The sequence below is a fragment of the Chiloscyllium plagiosum genome, chromosome 50 (assembly GCF_004010195.1).
Source record: "Chiloscyllium plagiosum isolate BGI_BamShark_2017 chromosome 50, ASM401019v2, whole genome shotgun sequence".
In the NCBI taxonomy this organism is placed as follows: Eukaryota; Metazoa; Chordata; class Chondrichthyes; order Orectolobiformes; family Hemiscylliidae; genus Chiloscyllium; species Chiloscyllium plagiosum.
This window is the reverse complement of record NC_057759.1, coordinates 6,190,350-6,208,306: the sequence shown is the minus strand read 5'-3', so window position 1 is coordinate 6,208,306 and position 17,957 is coordinate 6,190,350. Positions and strand designations below refer to the sequence as shown.

Genomic DNA, 17,957 nt, shown 5'->3' with positions numbered 1-17,957 from the left:
AAATAATATGAATACCAAATGCATAATCTGTAGCAAAGCCTGACATAGAATGATTAATGTTTAGGTACATAACCAAACGTTCCCCCCGCCCCCCAACACACACACACACACACACACACACACACACAGGTAGTCTCTCTCTCTCTCTCTCTCTCTCAGACTTACGATGAGTTTCAAAACATACACCACCCTGACGCACATTACAATGTCTAACAGCCATGCAGTTACATTGATATTGCAAGTAACACAAAATGTTACATTCAAAATGATTTCTACCCACAGATCCTTTGTCAGAGAGGCCTATAGCAGAGAATCAGGCCCTTCAAAACTTTTGTGTCTGTACCGATCAAAAACAATCAGCTAACAATTTTCATCCTGATCAGCCAGCATCCAATTGCATAAATGGACCAGGGTACCAGAGGAGCTTATCATCCCATGTTTATCAAACATCATTCTGCAATTCTTCATATTGCAGTAGAAGACTTTGCTTTGTCTGTTTCAGTCCAACCAAAAATTCTTTTTTTTTCAGATAATTATGTCCTTCTTTCAAAATTGTTGCAATTTTCTACAAAGAGCTCTGCATTCCTCCTCCCCCTCTCTGGGACGTATCACAAAAAAAAGCGTGAAATCTGGCTGTAAAATTCATAATGTATCAGTGGAATCTAATAACCACCTTTCAAAGCAGTGGAGAAAAGGGACAAAAAAGCCAAAATGGGTAGGTTTGTAGAATTGCACATTTTATCTTCAAGCAGAGTTGAACACTGCTTTTGTTTAATAAATTGAATTTGGCAGTTTACATATTCCGCACTGCATGACAAAAAATAAAAGTCATTTTCCTTTCCTACTCCCTACCTAGAGAGCAATGCAAAAGTACTGCTGATGGTGCATGCTCACACTACAGAGCAGGGGAATGTTCTGTCTCCATCAGAAAATAGAAGTGAATTAGCCAATTATCTTTTCTGTACAAGGAACATTATGGTCAGTCAGCTCCAATGCAGCTGAATTGTTCACCACCGTTTCATTTACACTGTTCATTTAATTTACACTGATTGTTATTTCAGTAGTGTTCAGAAAAGTACATCACTATGCACTGAAACAAAATTGATAGCATTCTGAAGGCCAACATTTTATATCATTACTCTGTTAGATTCCGCACTATCCAAGATACAAAAGGTCCATTGTGTTTCCTACCTTGACTGTGAAGAGCAGCACCAAATCCTTTCTGTTACGTTTTCACTTGTACATGATTCCTCCAGACACTAACAATTAAAGAACTTCGGCTGTTTCCCATTCACTACAAGGAGACATGTGTTGTCAGTCTGTATCTCAGTTCAAGAGTAAACTCACTCTCATTCAGCCACTGGATGCTGAAAGGAAAATAATAAAATTTGGCCTCAATTATTTCCAGGTATGAATTGACTCTCAACATCACTTATCACAGCTGAGGATATGCAGCACCTGATAAAGTCTACCACACGTGCACATACATGCAATGTAAAAATAAATTGAAACTGAAATGCAATAAAATTAAGCATCATTGAAAATAGTTTATTTACAGAGTTTATGCGACACTCAGACAAAAAAATCACAACTGAACATAGGTGAATGAGATCCAGTAAATCTCCGATGAACCCTCTCCACAGTTTGAGGATCCTTCCTGAAATAAAGAAAAAAAAATGAAACAAATATTATAATATAAAACAGGGATCGTGGGCGGCACGGTGGCACTGCTGCTTCACAGCGTCTGAGACCCGGGTTCAATTCCTGCCTCAGGCAACTGACCGTGTGGAGTTTGCATGTTCTCCCAGTGTCTGCGTGGGTTTCCTCCGGGTGCTCCGGTTTCTTCCCACAGTCCAAAGATGTGCAGGTCAGGTGAATTGGCCATGCTAAATTGCCCGTAGTGTTAGGTAAGGGGTAAATGTAGGGGCATGGGTGGGTTGCGCTTCGGCGGGTCGATGTGGATTTGTTGGGCCGAAGGGCCTGTTTCCACTTCAGAACTGATGCATAAGAGAATGTCCCAGGAGAGACAAAATGAGCTGAATGGTCTGCTGAATGGCACATTTCAGCGATTCTAATTTTGGTGAGAAAGGTGATGACATGCTGTTGTGTTGCACATTGGTATAAAAATATCATACAAAACTGGACTGGCATGCAGAATAAAACTCATTTTCACAAACAAAAACACCAACAATGTCTGGGTACAAATTAAAACTAAATATCTCAGTGATATCACAGATCCCAGACTCTCTCCCCAAACAAGAAATGTGTGACCTTAATTCAGAATAAAGCAGTTTCCCTTCTGCCATCACCTTATCTCCTTTCTCCCCCACCCACCCCCACAGACTGACAGTCAACTCAGAAATCACAAAATGCGGAAAAGATTAAGATCCAATCTCAACACCCTAATAACAAATATCACAGAATGTATCGCACAGACACAGAATATTGATAGCGTCCACTTTAATACACAAGAGTAGACACTGACAAGTACAGGCTGATAATTACACACTCATTCATGTTGCAGAAACAAACAAACGATGACGACCCTGTTACTGCGATGCAAATGTGTTATTAACAGTCTCCATCGGTCAGTTTCAGTTAACTTTTGTCTCACAATCGCATTGCAGTAACTGTCGGGGACAAATTAATAACTACACTCTCATTCACAAAGCTAAAACTGATAGGAACAGAATGATAACTACACTCCCAGTTTCACACAGCATAAACTGACAAGTACAGTCTGATAATGACAGTCTCATATTCAGAGCAGATTCTCACAGGTACATATTGGTACCTGCACTGTTCACATTCACCAAATAGGATCTGACAAGAAGTCGATAAGTAAATTCACATATTGACAATGCCGAGATTGAGGAGCACAGATTGGTAACTGCATCTACATCCTGATATAGGAGAAACTGACAAGTACAGATTAATACAGACTTTATAAAGCTCTGGTTCGGCCCTATTTGGAGTACTGTGTCCAGTTTTGGTCCCCACACCTCAGGAAGGACATACTGGCACTGGAGCGTGTCCAGCGGAGATTCCGGAGATATTTCTTCAGCCAGAGAGTGGTGGGCCTGTGGAATTCATTGCCACAGAGTGCAGTGGAGGCTGGGACGCTAAATGTCTTCAAGGCAGAAATTGATAAATTCTTGATGTCACAAGGAATTAAGGGCTACGGGGAGAATGCGGGTAAGTAGAGTTGAAATGCCCATCAGCCATGATTGAATGGCGGAGTGGACTCGATGGGCCGAATGGCCTTACTTCCGCTTATGGCCTTATGGTCTTAATATTGACAGTCCCAATTCGCAGACCAGGAACAGACTGGTAAATACACTCACACATTCACATAAGTGAAACGGACAGGTAGAATTGATAGTTACGCGCACATGGAAGAAACTGACAAGTACACATTGATAAATACATTGGTTATATAAATGATTAGGAGTTGGGTGTTGAGAATATAATCTCTAAATTGCAGTTGATACTAACCCTGGGAGAAGAGTGAATTGTGAAGATGCTGTTGAGTGACTTCACAGGAAGATTGACAAGTTTACCAAATGGGCTGAAATCTGGCAGATGAATTCCAATGCAGAGAAATATGAGGTAATGCATTTTGCTAACAGAAACACACGGCAACAATGCAGGGTCAATGGTACATCTTTGAAGGGATCACTGGAGCAGAGGGACCTCTGGGTTCACGTTTATCATTCTCTGAAGGTGGCCAGGCAAGCTGAAACCTTTTGTGAAGAAGGCTGATAGGATCCTTGCCGTTATAAATAGAGGCATTGAGTATAAAGCTGAGGAGACGATGCTCCTCCTCCACAAATCATTGTTCAGACTACATTTGTGTTCAGTTCTGGGCAGTTTATTTAAGAAGCTTTAAGCTTTGGAGAGGGTTCATTGAAGATTTACTAGAATGGTAGCAGGAATGGAGGATTTTACATACAAGGAAGGATTAGTGATATCAGGCTCCTTCTCATGGGAGCAGAGAAGATTAAGAGGGAAACATTGTGGAGGTGTTCAAAATTATGAAGAATTTTGACAAGGGAAAGACAAATATTTTGTTACCATTACTTGGTATGTCAGGAACTAGAGGTCACAATTTCAAGATTATCTGCAAGAGAGCTAGCAGTGAGATGAGGAGAAATATCTTCACTCAGAGTTGTTAGGATTTGGATTGTGCAGCCTGAGATCGTGGTGGATGTACGATTCCATATGAGGTATGAAATGAGAGCTGGATATGTACTGGAAGTGATAAAATTAGAGGGCAATGAAGATAGGGCTGGAAAACAATCCTGGCTTGAATTGTTTCCAGCTCACCACAATTTAAACAAAACATGGAGAGTACATTCAATTCATTGGCTCATCTGCCTGGACTCATTCGCCAAGAGATGAAATGGATATCCAAGTTAGGAATGATCAGCATAAAATCTCAAATCTCGGCCACCAACAGTGAGATTGTGCTACAGTGGGAATAGACTGACACACTGAGGGTTGTGGAAGAGACAATTATGCAGATGGTTTCTCAAGACAAGTCCATCTTTGGAACTGACATCTTGCTGACTGAATTGAGACAAAGCCTAGCCTAGTCGCAGTAACGTGACATTGCGATGCCTTCTCTTCCTTGTCCTCCTCATTTACTGCAAGGTAGGATTGCTATTGATCGATTTGTGAAGCTTCACAGGCTTTCTTTTACGCTGTCTCACGATGTCCGTGGAAGGTTGACATAAACGTTTCTCTCTTCATCTTGACTTGGTTCCTCATCCCCTCCTGTATCTGTGTGCCTCAGAGTGGTGTGTGTGATGCAGGGTGGTTGCTGCTCTGCTTGGTCAGCCTGAAAACAGGACAACACAGAAACATAGTAGGTAGGAGAAGGACCAAAAGTAGTGTCATTGTGGACAGAGAAGGAGGTTATCTAGGAGTACAATGGAAGTTTGATCCAGATGAAGTTTAATTTAGATAAATGTGAGGTGTTGCATTTTGGGGAGGCAAACCAGGGCAGCACTTATATTGTTAATAGTACAAGTCTGGGGAGTGTTTCTGAACAAACAGACCTTGGGATGCAGGAAGACAGTTCCTTGAATGTGGTGTCACAGCTAGACGTGGTGATGAAGGCAGCATTTGCCATGCTTCCCTTCACTGGTCAGAGCACTGACGGCAGGAGTTGGGGCGTCATGTTACAGCTGTACAGGACGTTGGTGAGTCCACTTTTAGAACACTGTCTACAGTGCTGGTCAACCTGCTGTGGAAAGGATGTTTTCAAGTTGGAAAGGGTATACAGATGTTACCACGACTGTAGATTTGAGTTATAACAAGAAGTGGCATAATCTGGGAGCTTTTCTCCCAGTTTTTCAGAGGCTGAAGGGTGACCCGAGAGGTTATAATATCACGAGGGGCAGAGATAAGGTAAACAGCTATGGTCTTTTCCCCAGGGTAGGGGTGTCCAAAACTAGTGGGCATAGGTTTAAGGTGAGAGGGGAGAGATTAAAAAGGGATGAGAGAGGCAAATTTATCACACAGAGGGCAGAATATATGGAATGAGCTGCCAGAGGAAGTGGTAGAGGCAGGTACAATTACAACATTTCAAAGACATTGGAAAGGTACATAGATAAGAAAGGTTGAGAGCGATATGGGCCAAATGCAGACAAATGGGACTAGTTGAGTTTGGGAAACCTGTTAAGCTTGGGCAAGTTGGGCCAAAGGGCCTGTTTCCACGCTGTATAACTCTAAATTTGGATGAGAATAATAAACTTTGCCTGAAAGACAGTGTGTTCAGGAGGAGCTGTGAATATCTGGGGTCATTATCCAGACGAATTTCTCATGGCAAAGCATGTGATTTCAACAAGCCGAAAACTGACCCTGACAAATGTTATTTCTCTGTACTCTGAACAGGATGCAGTTATCTCTGCCAAAGTGGGAAGTGGTAACTCTAAATTTGGATGAGAATAATAAACTTTGCCTGAAAGACAGTGTGTTCAGGAGGAGCTGTGAATATCTGGGGTCATTATCCAGACCAATTTCTCATGGCAAAGCATGTGATTTCAACAAGCCGAATACTGACTCTGACAAATGTTATTTCTCTGTATTCTGAACAGGATGCAGTTATCTCTGCCAAAGTGGGAAGTGGATGCAATTCCAAAATGTCCTTGAACCAATCGACTCGCTCAGCCAGAAGGTGGTGAGGAATTTGGAAAGGATTAGAAGTCATGTGCAGAGCAGACTGGGTGAGGAGGACAGATTTCATTTCCTGAAGGACCATCAGACAGGAACAGGAAAAGGCTATTTGGCCTCTCGAACCTACTCAGCCATTCAATAGCATCATGATTGATGCACCATTCCTCACACTCACTTTCCTGCATTTAACATGTAACCCTCAATTCCTCGACTGATCAAGAGTCTATCTACCCCAGCTATAAACCTGCTCCCTGTCCCCACACACAGCTCTCTGTGGCAAGGAGTTCCAAAGACTCTCAACCCTCAGAGAAGAAATTCCTCCTCGCCTCAGTCTTCAATTTTGAACCAGATGGCTGTTTGTTCCTGACAACAGTCATCATTAGAGTCTTAACTCCAGATCTGTTTCTGTTTAAAATCAAATTCCAAATCCACCACCTGCCACAGCAAGATTCAAATTCACACCTCCAGGACATACCCTGGGGAGGTGTAAACATAGGATTTTGTTTTCCCATTATTTCAGAAACTGAAAATGAATCTCATCAAAATTAATTTCAGAATAAGTTTCATCACATCTTTGTGCTAAACATTGATGTCGCCATAATCCACAAAGTGTGGACAGAGACCATTCAGCCCATCCAGTCTGCCCAAGCCAGTGAAGAGCATCCCAAACAGACCCTGACCCTATCCCCGTAACCCTGCATTAACCATGGCCAATCCCCTTCACCTGCACATGATAGAATCCTACAGTGTGAAAGCAGGCCTTTCAGCCCATCGAGTCCATACTGATCCTCTGAATAGCATCCCGCCCAGATATACTACCCTACCCTATCCCTGTAACACTGCGTTTGCATTGGCTAACCCTCCTTGCCTGCCTATCCCTCACATTATGGGCAACTTAGCATGGCCAATCCATCTAAACTCCACATCTTTGGACTTTGGGAGGAAACCAGAACACCTGGAGAAAACCCAAGCAGAGAAGGGGACAACGTGCAAACTCTACACAGACAGTCACCCAAGGCTGGAATTGTTCCTGGGTCCCTGGTGCTGTGAGACAGCAATGCTAACCACCCAGCCACTGAGCCACCCAATGTTTTTGCCATTGGCCATGTAGGGGTTGGTTTGCTCAGTTGATTCTATAGTTGGCTTACAATGTATAGTCAGGCTGACAGCTTGTAGTTCAATTGCTGCTCTGGTTGAGATTGCTGTGAATGATCATTCCCTGTGCCTTAGATGTGGCGACCCTCAGGTTAAACCATAAACAGTTGTTGCTTTTTCTCTCTCTTTCTCTCCTACACCCCTTTCTCCCGCTCTCTAATGAGACAATGGTGACTTTACATAAACTGCCTGCTAAAAACATAACTTTGCTGATTAAATATAAACGGTCCTCTTTTTCACTACAAAATAACCTATGTGTTTCTTTCCTGATGCACCAGTGGAATGAGCTATAAATAAAAGACATTTTACCAACGGGACATATCTGAATGAACTGTGAGAGGATGCACAGGGAGATTTACCAGCAGGTTGCCTTGGGGGCTGGAGAGTTTCAGTGATTGAGGGAGATTGGACAGACTGGGGTTGTTGACCTTATAGCAGAGTGGATTGAAAGAGAGAGATGTATAAAACAATGAGGGGTGAAGATAGGAAGGAACTTTCACCCCTTGACAGAGGTGGAGGAGGGGCACAGATTGAAGGTAAGGGCCAGAGGTTTCGAGGGAATGTGAGGAAAATCTTGTTCACCCAGAGGGTGGTGGGAATCTGGAGCTCACTGCCTGTAAGGGTGGGAGAAGATGAAACACTCATCACATTGAAGGAGGATTTAGATGTGCATTGGTGACACCAGGGCTATGGGGCCAGGTGCTGAGGAAATGGGATTGGAAAATAGTGAGGTGATTGTTTCTGACCGGCACAGACTCAATGGGCCTTTTCCTTCGCTGTAGATCTCTCAGAAGTTATGACTAAAGCACTTTGTGACATGTATTCTACATCCAAGATACCATCCAACTGCAACGTGATTTTGTACATTTCATGTTCAGAGAGGTTTGTCTTCAAAAGAGAGATTGAGTAGTCAAGGCCAATACTCTCTGTAGTTTATAGGAATGAGAGGACATCCAACTGAGGGATATAGGATGCTAAAGGGGGTGGGATTGACAAAGGAGACAAAGTGAGGATGGTTCCTCATGTGGGACAATTTAGAACGAGAGGGTCATTGTTTCAGGAGAAGAGGGTGGGACAGATTGAATACAGTGATGCTGAGAAATGGCTTCTCTCCAAGGGAGAGGGGGTGGGAATCTCTGGGACTCTTCCTCTCCCCCCCCCCCCCAGTAAGCGGGAGCATGTCAGGACACTAAATAAATTGAAGGAGGGGACTGACAGATTGTTAATCAGTGAGGGGTTAAAGGGAGTGGGGACAGGAAATTGGGGCTGAGACTGGGATGAGATGAGTCACAGCCATACAGAATGGGGATAGCAGGCTCCCAAGGGCTCCTCACCCGTATGTTGTGTTGGTCGTCCAGCTGTCTGAACACTTTTTAGTGTGGGTGACTCATAGCACATGCTCAGAAAGCTCTGAATCTGAGGGACTAAACTGTGCGATGCATCACAATATATTAGTCACTTCGTGTCAAGACTATAAGATATAGCAGCCATTCAACCCATCAAGTCTGCTCCAACATTCCATCATGGCTAATATATGTTTGTTAATCCCATTCTCCTGCCTTCTCTCTGTAACGGTTGATCCTTCTACTGATCAAGAACCTATCTATCTCTGTTTTAAAGACGTAATGACAGCTATCTGCAATAAAGTTTTCCATTTAGAAAACAGTCTCCATCTCTGTTCTTCCTACTAAAGTACATAACTTCCAACTTTCACACATTGTATTCCATCTGCCATTTCATTGCCCGATCTCTTCGCCTGTCCAAATCCTTCTGCAGCATCCCTGCTTCCACAACACTACCGATCCTTCCACCTATCTTTGTATCATTAAAGAAACACTCAGGACAAAGAAATGACAATGCTCCACATGTGAATAATGCTAGACCTAAAATGAATGGCTCCTTGCCCCAAAGACCTTGGCCAGAAGGGGCCACTCTCAGACATTAAGCTGGGGCAACCAACAGATTGATGTCCCAGGGCCTAAAATTTAGGCATCCCCTCAAAACAAGATGTCAGATAAAGCAATTCGCCATCAGTGTAACGTTTCCTCTTCCAATTCACATTGCCCTGTTGTTAATTTAGTTGACATAGATGGAACATGTCTATGATTTAGATGATTGCAAACACTATGGATTATTAATAAATTCAAATGATGTAAAAAGATTCATGGACCTCCACTCCATGCAATGAGCAAGAGAAACACCAGTGATGTTTAAAAGTGGCTGGGTTTTTCAGGGTTAAGATAAACTGGAGAAAATCTCCACTTTCACTGAACCAGAAATGTTATAAGTATATATATTGTATCCTGTACCAGCGTTTCTTGGTTTGGAGATGATGAAAACTGAGTACACCAAACTGCTGTCTATTTCGGAGTCATCTACAATCAAGAAACAATAAGCAAAGTGAACCGAAAGGTTAGAGATCAGAATGTTAAACCAACAGCAAACGATGCCTCAAAATTAAATACGGACTGATAATTAAGGTCACAGCCCCAACCCAGCAGGAATATAAACCTAAACGCTTAGCTATATATCAACCTTTTCAAAGCAGTTCATGAACCATGTCACTCAATAACATCAAATGGGTATTTTGCATCAACATTCACTACAAAGGTGCCATCTTCCCTCCCAGAACAAGCTCACAAAAGGGAAGGTGGAGGCCCTGGGGTAAATTGCATTTTTTTATTATTCACTCATGGCACATGGGTATCACCCACTGGACCCAGCGTTTATTGCCCAACTCATCCCTACTTGTTCCCTTGAGAAGGTAGAGACGAGCTGCTTTCTTTCACTGCTGCAGTCCATGTGCTGTAGATATACACACATTCTTTACTGTTGAAGACAACTTGCCATCCAGTCAGTCCCCAGGTGGCAAACAATCTGTCCCTGCTGAATTTTTCCAACAATTTCTGTGTTTCTTTTTATTTCTGACATTCAGTGCCTGAAGAAAGCTAATGGAATGCTGGCCTTTATATCAAGAGGACTGGAGTATAAGGATGCAGAAGGGATGCTGCAGTTATACAAAACCCTGGTTAGACGCCACTTGGAGCAGATCTGGGCAATACACCTGAGGAAGGATAGATTGGCCTGGGAGGAAGTACAGCATGAGTTTACAAGAATGATACCTGGGCTTCAGGGGTTAAATTATGTGGAGAGATTACACAAATTAAGCCTGCTCTGTGCAAAATTTACACGGTTCAGGGATGATCTGATTGAAGATATTAACAGGAAAAGACAGGGTGGATAAATTGAAAGTGTTTCCACTGTTTGGGGGATCTAGAAATTGGGAGGGCATAGTCGGACAACAGGAGAGATATTCGGTAGTACTAATATGCACAGAGGCTAGGGGAAGTTTGGAACTCTCTTCCACAACAGCAGGCATTGCTGGATCAGTTGTTAGTTTTAAATCTGAGAGATAAGTTTTTTGTTCAGCAAAGTTTTTAAGGGGATAAGGGCCAAAGGCAGGTCGATGGAGTCAGGTCACAGATCAGGCATTGAATGGTGGAACAGGCTCAAGGGCACCCTCCATGGCCTCCTCCTGCTCCTTTATACGGATATTCCACATTAATAAACCATGCAACCACTTGCAGTTACAAAGTGGCATTCCCACACAACGGAGCAATTAGTGATTTCAAATAGAAATTGCAAGTCCAAATATTTTATTTTCACACATTCCAAATCCCTACCATCCTCCGGGTGAAACAATCCTCAAATCGCTCTCAAAACCTCTTACCCTTCAATTTAAAATGATGTCCCCCCTTGTTACTGACCCTTCGACTAAGCTGCTTCCTGTCCTTCCTGTCCACGACCCACAGAATAGAATCATAGAGTCACTCAGCAAGGAATCGGACCCTTCGGTCCAATTCGTCCATGCCATTCATAATCTCAAACTAAACTAGTCCAACTTGTTTGCACTTGGCCCTTATCTATCCAACCTTTCCTATTCGCGTACTAATCTAAATGTCTTTTAAATATTGTAACTGACCCTGTATCCGCCACTTCCTCTGAAAGTTCAATCCACATGTGAACCACTCTCCGTCAAAAAATGTTACCCATCATGTCATTTTCAAAAATGTTTTTCTTCTCAACTGAAAAATATGTCCCCTGGTCTTGAAGTCCCCCACCCGAGGGAAAAGACACGTGCCATTCACCTCATCTATGCCCATCATGATTTCATAAACCTCTATACCTCTCAAACTTCTACTCTCCAGTGAAATTAGTCCCAGTCCATCCAGCCTCTCCTTATAACTCAAACTCTCCATTCTCAACAACATTCTGGTATATCTTTTCTAAACCCTCTCCAGCTTAATAATGTCCTTTCTCGAAGTGCAACCAGAACTGGACACAATACACCAGAACAGGCTTCACCAATGTCCTGTACAACCACAACATGGTGTCTGAACTCCAAAACTCAATGGGCTGAGCAATGAAGGCAAGTGTTCTCAACACCTTCCCAAACACCCTGTCCACCCGTGACACAAACTCCAAAGAATTATGGACCTGAACCCCTCGGGTGCTCTGCTCAACAACACTACCAATCTTACACACCTCTGTCATGTCCCCTTCCACCATCAATCTTCTCTGTTGGAAAGGAAACAACCCAAACTTCCCTCCAACACTTCCAGGAACAGATTTGTTTTTGCTGATCTTCCAAATCAGATAAATACCAGCATGAACGCTGACCAATACATGACGTGTAGGATCAGCACCTCACAGAATCACACTCACCATTTAATCGGCTTAGCCCGATCTGTGCATTCGAAACTTCTTGCAGGTCTGTCCTCATTCGTGCCCTCAGCTAGATCTTCCATCGCCTCCCTTGAAATGAAATATTTCCAGATCATTACCCAATCAAGTTCCAATCCCGCTCGTGACAACAATTTGCTGCTGTTTGCGTACAAAACCCCCTGGCAATGAGGTCACTGAGCCAAGGTCCCAATGAATGACCTCCTGGAATTGTCCGGAATGTGGCTCAAAACTTGTACGTTCATAGAATCATACAATTTTACTGTACGGAAGGAGATCATTCGTGTCTGTACCAGCTCCTGAACGAGCTACCCAGCTAGTCCCAGTCTCCAGCCCTATACCATCATCCCTTTCAAATTTATATTGAGCTCTCTTTTCAAACCTCCTATGCAATCTGCCTCCACCACTCTCCCAAGCAGCACATTCCAAACCCAATAACCCAAATAGGTTTCTCCTCATCTCACTCTCTCACTGACAATCTTGAAATTCTGACCAGCCAGTTAATAATAGACTAATGAGTGGGAAACAATAACTTGCTTTCCTGTCAGAATTGTTCAAACTTTCAACCTCTCAATAAGGTCAATATTTCATCTTCTCTGCTCAAAAGCGAATAAGCTTAATCTCTTGAACCTTTCCCTGAATCTAAAATCCCTCATCGTTGTGATCATTCTCATAAATCTCCTTCACACTGTCTCCAGGGTTTGAACATCCTTCCTTAAGTAAAGTGTCCAGAACAGAAGAAAACCAGCTTAGGTAATAGAAGGCCAACTCCCTTTATCAAATGTATTTCTAAATTCAGCTACTGTTGCCTGTGAAGGCAAGATGTTACACACATACAAAGAAATATCCAACAGATCAAAGATGTATCTCCAATATAATCTAATATTCTCCATTCAAGACTTGTGCTGTCACCGGAATTGATTTCTTTTCTGCTCTCTGCTTTGTATTGGGTGTCAGGTTAGCTCAGTTGGCTGGATGGCTGGTTTGGAATGTGGAGTAACATCGACAGCATGGGTTTGAATCTCTCACTGACTGAGGTTACCATTCCTTTCGCAATAAATGTCTTCCTTGTGACTTGCTGTAGCCTTTACACTGACATTTTGAACTTTCTCTCCTATTCAGATGATAAGTTCCCTTTTTCAATTCTTCCAACTGCAATGGATAACCTCACTGCTAATGGGACTGACCAACGCTCAGTTCACTGTCTAACGGAAATTGTGAGTGTGTCGTCAATTTGAACTGTTGTGCTTTAGATTTGCAAACGAGTCAGACACAACAGTTCATTTGCTCCAATTTGTCGAACAAATATAAAATTGCTGGGTTTGCATCCCCGAGTGATTTACAGCCCATTTAGACAGTGTTTGAATGCTGTTTGAAGTTGCTAACCACCTCACTAATTTACCTGTGCCACAGGAAACTGCTCGAAGAATCAGCTGGAGAAAATAAGAGAGAAAGAATATTGGAAAGTTTTACTGCAAATATTCAGCTTCTTCTGCTAGCAAATGAATCTAGATTCTTTGACTGATGCGCAAGTGACAGTTATTCCAATTTTAATCTTTAGTTTATATCTGTGCTGACCATTCCTCTGAACACCGCACATTACTTTGTATGTCTCCCCAAGTAATTTCGTCTGCCACTTGTTCAGCCTGCCGACATCCTCACAAAGCACATTCCCAAATAGTGCTTTATTTCTTTTTTAATTCACTTGTGGGATGGGAAAGTCCCTGGCTAGGCCGAGAATTTATTATCCATCTCTAGTTGGCCCCTTGAGAAGGAGGTAGTGAGCTGCCTTCTTGAACCACTGCAGTCCCTGTGCTGTAGGTCGACCCACAATACCATTAGATAGGGAACTACAGGATTTTGACCCAGCGACACTAAATGAATGGCTGATGTATTTCCAAGTTGGGGATGGTGAGTGGCTCAAAAGGAAACTTGCAAGAAGTGGTATTCTCATGCATCTGCTGTGCTTATCCTTCTAGATGGACCTGGTTGTCGGTTTGGAAGGTGCTGCCTGAGGAGCTTTGGTGAACTTCTGCAGGGCATCTCGTAGCTGCTACTTAGCGCGGGTGGTGGATGGAGTGGATGTGGTGCCAATCAAGCAGGGGCTGTCTTGTCCCTGGACGGTGTTCAGCTTCTCAAGTGTGGTCTACAATATGCACTGCAGACATTACTGAGTCGGTGTGTGCGCGTGCATGTGAAACTATGCGTGAGTGTCAATGAAAATGTGTGTGTGTGTCTCTCTCTCTCTCTCACACAGAGAGAGACACACTCTTTCATATTCTCACTCAAACATACTCACACACATACTCTCTCATACGCACACTATGTGAGCAACATCAGTTTGAAACCTACATCGAGCACCAACTGGAGAATGATCACCGGGGTTACCTGCTAGAGTGTCTCACTCACCTTATTTCCAATCCCGGAGTTTAATGGGAAGCAATGTGAGGAGAAAAAGGATCAGAAACAGTGGGACAATGAGTACTGCCATCTCAGTGCTGTTTGCCTGTGTTGGATTCAGAGAGGGATTTCCTGTCAATAACATCATCCCTTCAGCAAACACCAAGCCCAGTGTTCCCTGTCGCCCTGACCCCCTGCCAATGCTCGTTCGTTTGGAGGGAAACCCTCGTGTCTGAAAATTCCCTCCAAACCCTCACCATTGCAGTAGCATCATTGTATCTGTGCAGCCTCTCTCAGTAACAATATCCCACCAATCCAACCCAAACTATTCGATGCTAAACTCAAAAGATCGCTCTGCACCAACTCTCTCTAAATTGTCAACTAGAAATTACTGTCCCTCATTTTCACGGCCTGCATATATCGAGGCAAAACTTGCCTTGTCCTCCACCAGTCGGCGGCAACTGGGCCATTCACAGAGAAATATCGAAAATATCATCAGGAGGCGGCCATTCGGCCCCTCTAGTCTGCTCCGCCCATTCAAAGGGATCATGGCTGATCACCCAACACAGTCCCTTGTCTCCCCACACTCTCCCTTTAGCCCCAAAGAACTCAATCCAACTCCTTCCTGAACAACATTCAGTATTCTGGCCTTACTGCTTTCTGTGACAGAGAATTCCACAGGCTCCCCACTCTCTGGGTAAAGACATTTCTCCCCATCTCAGTCCCACTCCATTTCCTTTTGACTGTGACCCCCTGGTTCTGGACTCTCCGCCCAGTCACCGGGAACACCCTCCTCATGTTTATTCTGTTTCGTCCTTGTTCAAGTTTATAGGTTTCTGAAAGATTCTCCCTTAATTCTTCTAAACTGCAGTGAGTGTCACCCTAATCATTCCAGTCTCTCTGCCTCTGTCAGTCCTGCCATCCCAGGAATCATTCTGGGAAACCTTTGCTGCACTCCCTCCATAGGCACAATAACCTTCCTCAAATAAGGAAACCCCAAACTGCTCACACAGGTTTCCAGGGTGTGGTCTCACCGTGTCCAATTGTAGGGAGACATGCCTTCACTTGGACTTGAATCCTCTTGCTATGAAGGCCTCCCTTATCTGAGAAAGTATATTACTCTCTCTCTCTCTTTCTCCCTTCCTCCTCTCCCCCACAGATGCTGCCGACCTGCTGAGTTTCTGAAGCAATTTTTTAGTGTTCATGTTAATCTTCAGCTGGACTCCAGTGAAGAACGTGCACAGATCAAAGATGAAGAATAAATTACCTGGCTCTGTGAGGTTATGGAATTCCTGGTCACATTAAATATCGTTCCAACCCCTGTTGATCACGATGCACTGGTATCTGCCTTGGTGCTGGGACTGGAAGCACTCAATGGCCAGCTCTCTCCTGTCTAAGAGACATTTGGAAAGATACATGGATAGGAAAGGTTTTGACGGATATGGGCCAAACACAAGCAAATGGACTAGTTCCATTTGGGGACCTGGTCAGCATAGATGTGTTGGGCTGAAGGGCCTATTTCTGTTCTGTGACCTTACGACTGAGAGTATGGTATTAGACGTATGCCCCTCCCCCAGTCATTGATCCCTCCTTCAAGGGGGTGGGGGAGGTTTCTTCCTGCCTACACCCCTCATCATTTTATACATCTCAATCATGTCCCCACGCTCAATCTGCTCTGCTCCAAGGAAAACAACCCCAGTCTGTCCAATGTCTCTCCATCACTCAAACTCTCCAGCCCCCAAGGCAACATCCTGGTAAATCTCCCTGTGTGCTTCCCCAGTGCCATCACATTCCTCTGATAATGTCGATTTGTATAGAGATGCTTAAAAACCTCACTGAAATAGCGATACATTTGCTGTTCAGGAGAGATACTCGCTCCTGGTTAGAAACAGCACAATGCTAATTGCCTCTTGACTTTTGCTGATGGTGATGATTGTGTGTACAGTTCTGCAGTGGTTGGAGTATTCCCACTAAATCTCTTCACCACCCTTACAGAAAATATATTCAATTGGGGTCAAACAGAGTAGTTTAATGAGGTGCTGTCTCTCTCCACTACCTTATTTCCAGAGCGGGCAGTCAGCTCTCGGACTGACACAGGGATGCCTGAGATTAAAGCAAACTGTTCGGCACTTTTCTAAGGCAGGAGTTGTTGTTGTGTTCAGCAACAAATAGTACTTTCACCATACAGTCAGAGAGAGTTACAGAGTCACTGAGAATCAGAGAGAGACAGAGGGTCACAGAGAGGCAGGGAGAAACAGAGAGAAACATAGACACACACAGGGACACAGAGTTTTAAAGAAAGATAGTCAAACAGAAAGAGGCACAAAATCACAGCGTCATAGAGATTAATCGACAGAGTTAAAGCAAGTCATAGACAGTCAAACAGAGAATGATAGAGACCTCGCGGTTTGTACAAGATCGACATAATCAGAGAGTTAAAGCAAGTCATGGACAGTCAGTTACAGAGAGAGAGAGAGATCTCGCGGTTTGTACAAGATGCCTCACTGGGAGGGGTATCTCTCCTGTCCCCCTCCACCCCCCAATAACCACCATCCTGCCCCTCGGGAACGGGGCATGTTGTCACAGTCCGCTCTCCCTCGGCGCTTTTCCTTCCCGCGTGGCCCCGGCGCCATTTTAGCTTCAGGCCCCGCGCGAGATGGCGGTTAACGGCCGCCTCGTGCCCCAAGTGACCGTTAGCAGCTGCTTCAGGGGAAAGGCTCTTTAAAGGGACAACCCTTTCAGGAGAGAGAAACAACAGGGCCGGCTCCGGGACTCGCCAAACTCAATAATAATGACAAATACACACAGACAGAGAGGTGGGAGTGAACAAGAAATTGTGCGGCGGCACATCAAGACCAAAGGCCACTCTCCCGAAGGACGGCTGCCCCAGACTCGAAACGTTGACTCCGCTTTCTCTCTGTCTGTCTCTGGACAGATGCTGCCAGGCCTGAAGCACAAACAAGGTCCTCGGGGATGAGTCCGAGTTCAGGATTCTCTTCAGGTTAACAGGCAGGTTTAGTTGGCAGTTAGGAAGGCAAATATAATAAAGAACAAAGAAAATTTATAGCCCAGGAACAGGCCTTTTGGCCCTCCAAGCCTGAGCTGATCCAAATCCACTGTCTAAACCTGTCGGTCAATTCCTAAGCATCTGTATCCCTCTGCTCCCCACCTACTCATGCATCTGTGGAGAGGCATCTTAAATAAATCTACCCACCTGCCTCTACTACCTCTGCTGGCAATGTGTTTCAAGCACCTACCACACTGTGTGTTGAGTAATTGTTGCGTATATCCCCCTTAAACTTTTCCCCTCTCACCTTGAATGCGTCACCCCGGGAAAAACCTATTTCTATCTTCCCCGTCTATACCCTTCATGATTTTGTAGACCTCAATCAGGTCCCCCCTCAATCTTCTAGTTTCTAATGAAAACAATCCTAATCTACTTGGCTTCTCTTCATAGCTAGCACCTTCCATATCAGGCA

General features: G+C 44.0%; 1 long non-coding RNA gene across 1 annotated transcript; it reads right to left on the bottom strand.

Moving 5' to 3' along the window:
• Nucleotides 1-3,219: 3,219 nt before the first annotated feature.
• Nucleotides 3,220-17,450, bottom strand: LOC122544663. The gene is made up of 5 exons (XR_006310424.1): nucleotides 17,285-17,450; nucleotides 15,746-15,871; nucleotides 12,061-12,150; nucleotides 9,645-9,710; nucleotides 3,220-4,840 (listed from the first exon to the last, which is right to left on the bottom strand). It is a non-coding gene; the product is annotated as an uncharacterized LOC122544663 (long non-coding RNA).
• Nucleotides 17,451-17,957: the final 507 nt, after the last annotated feature.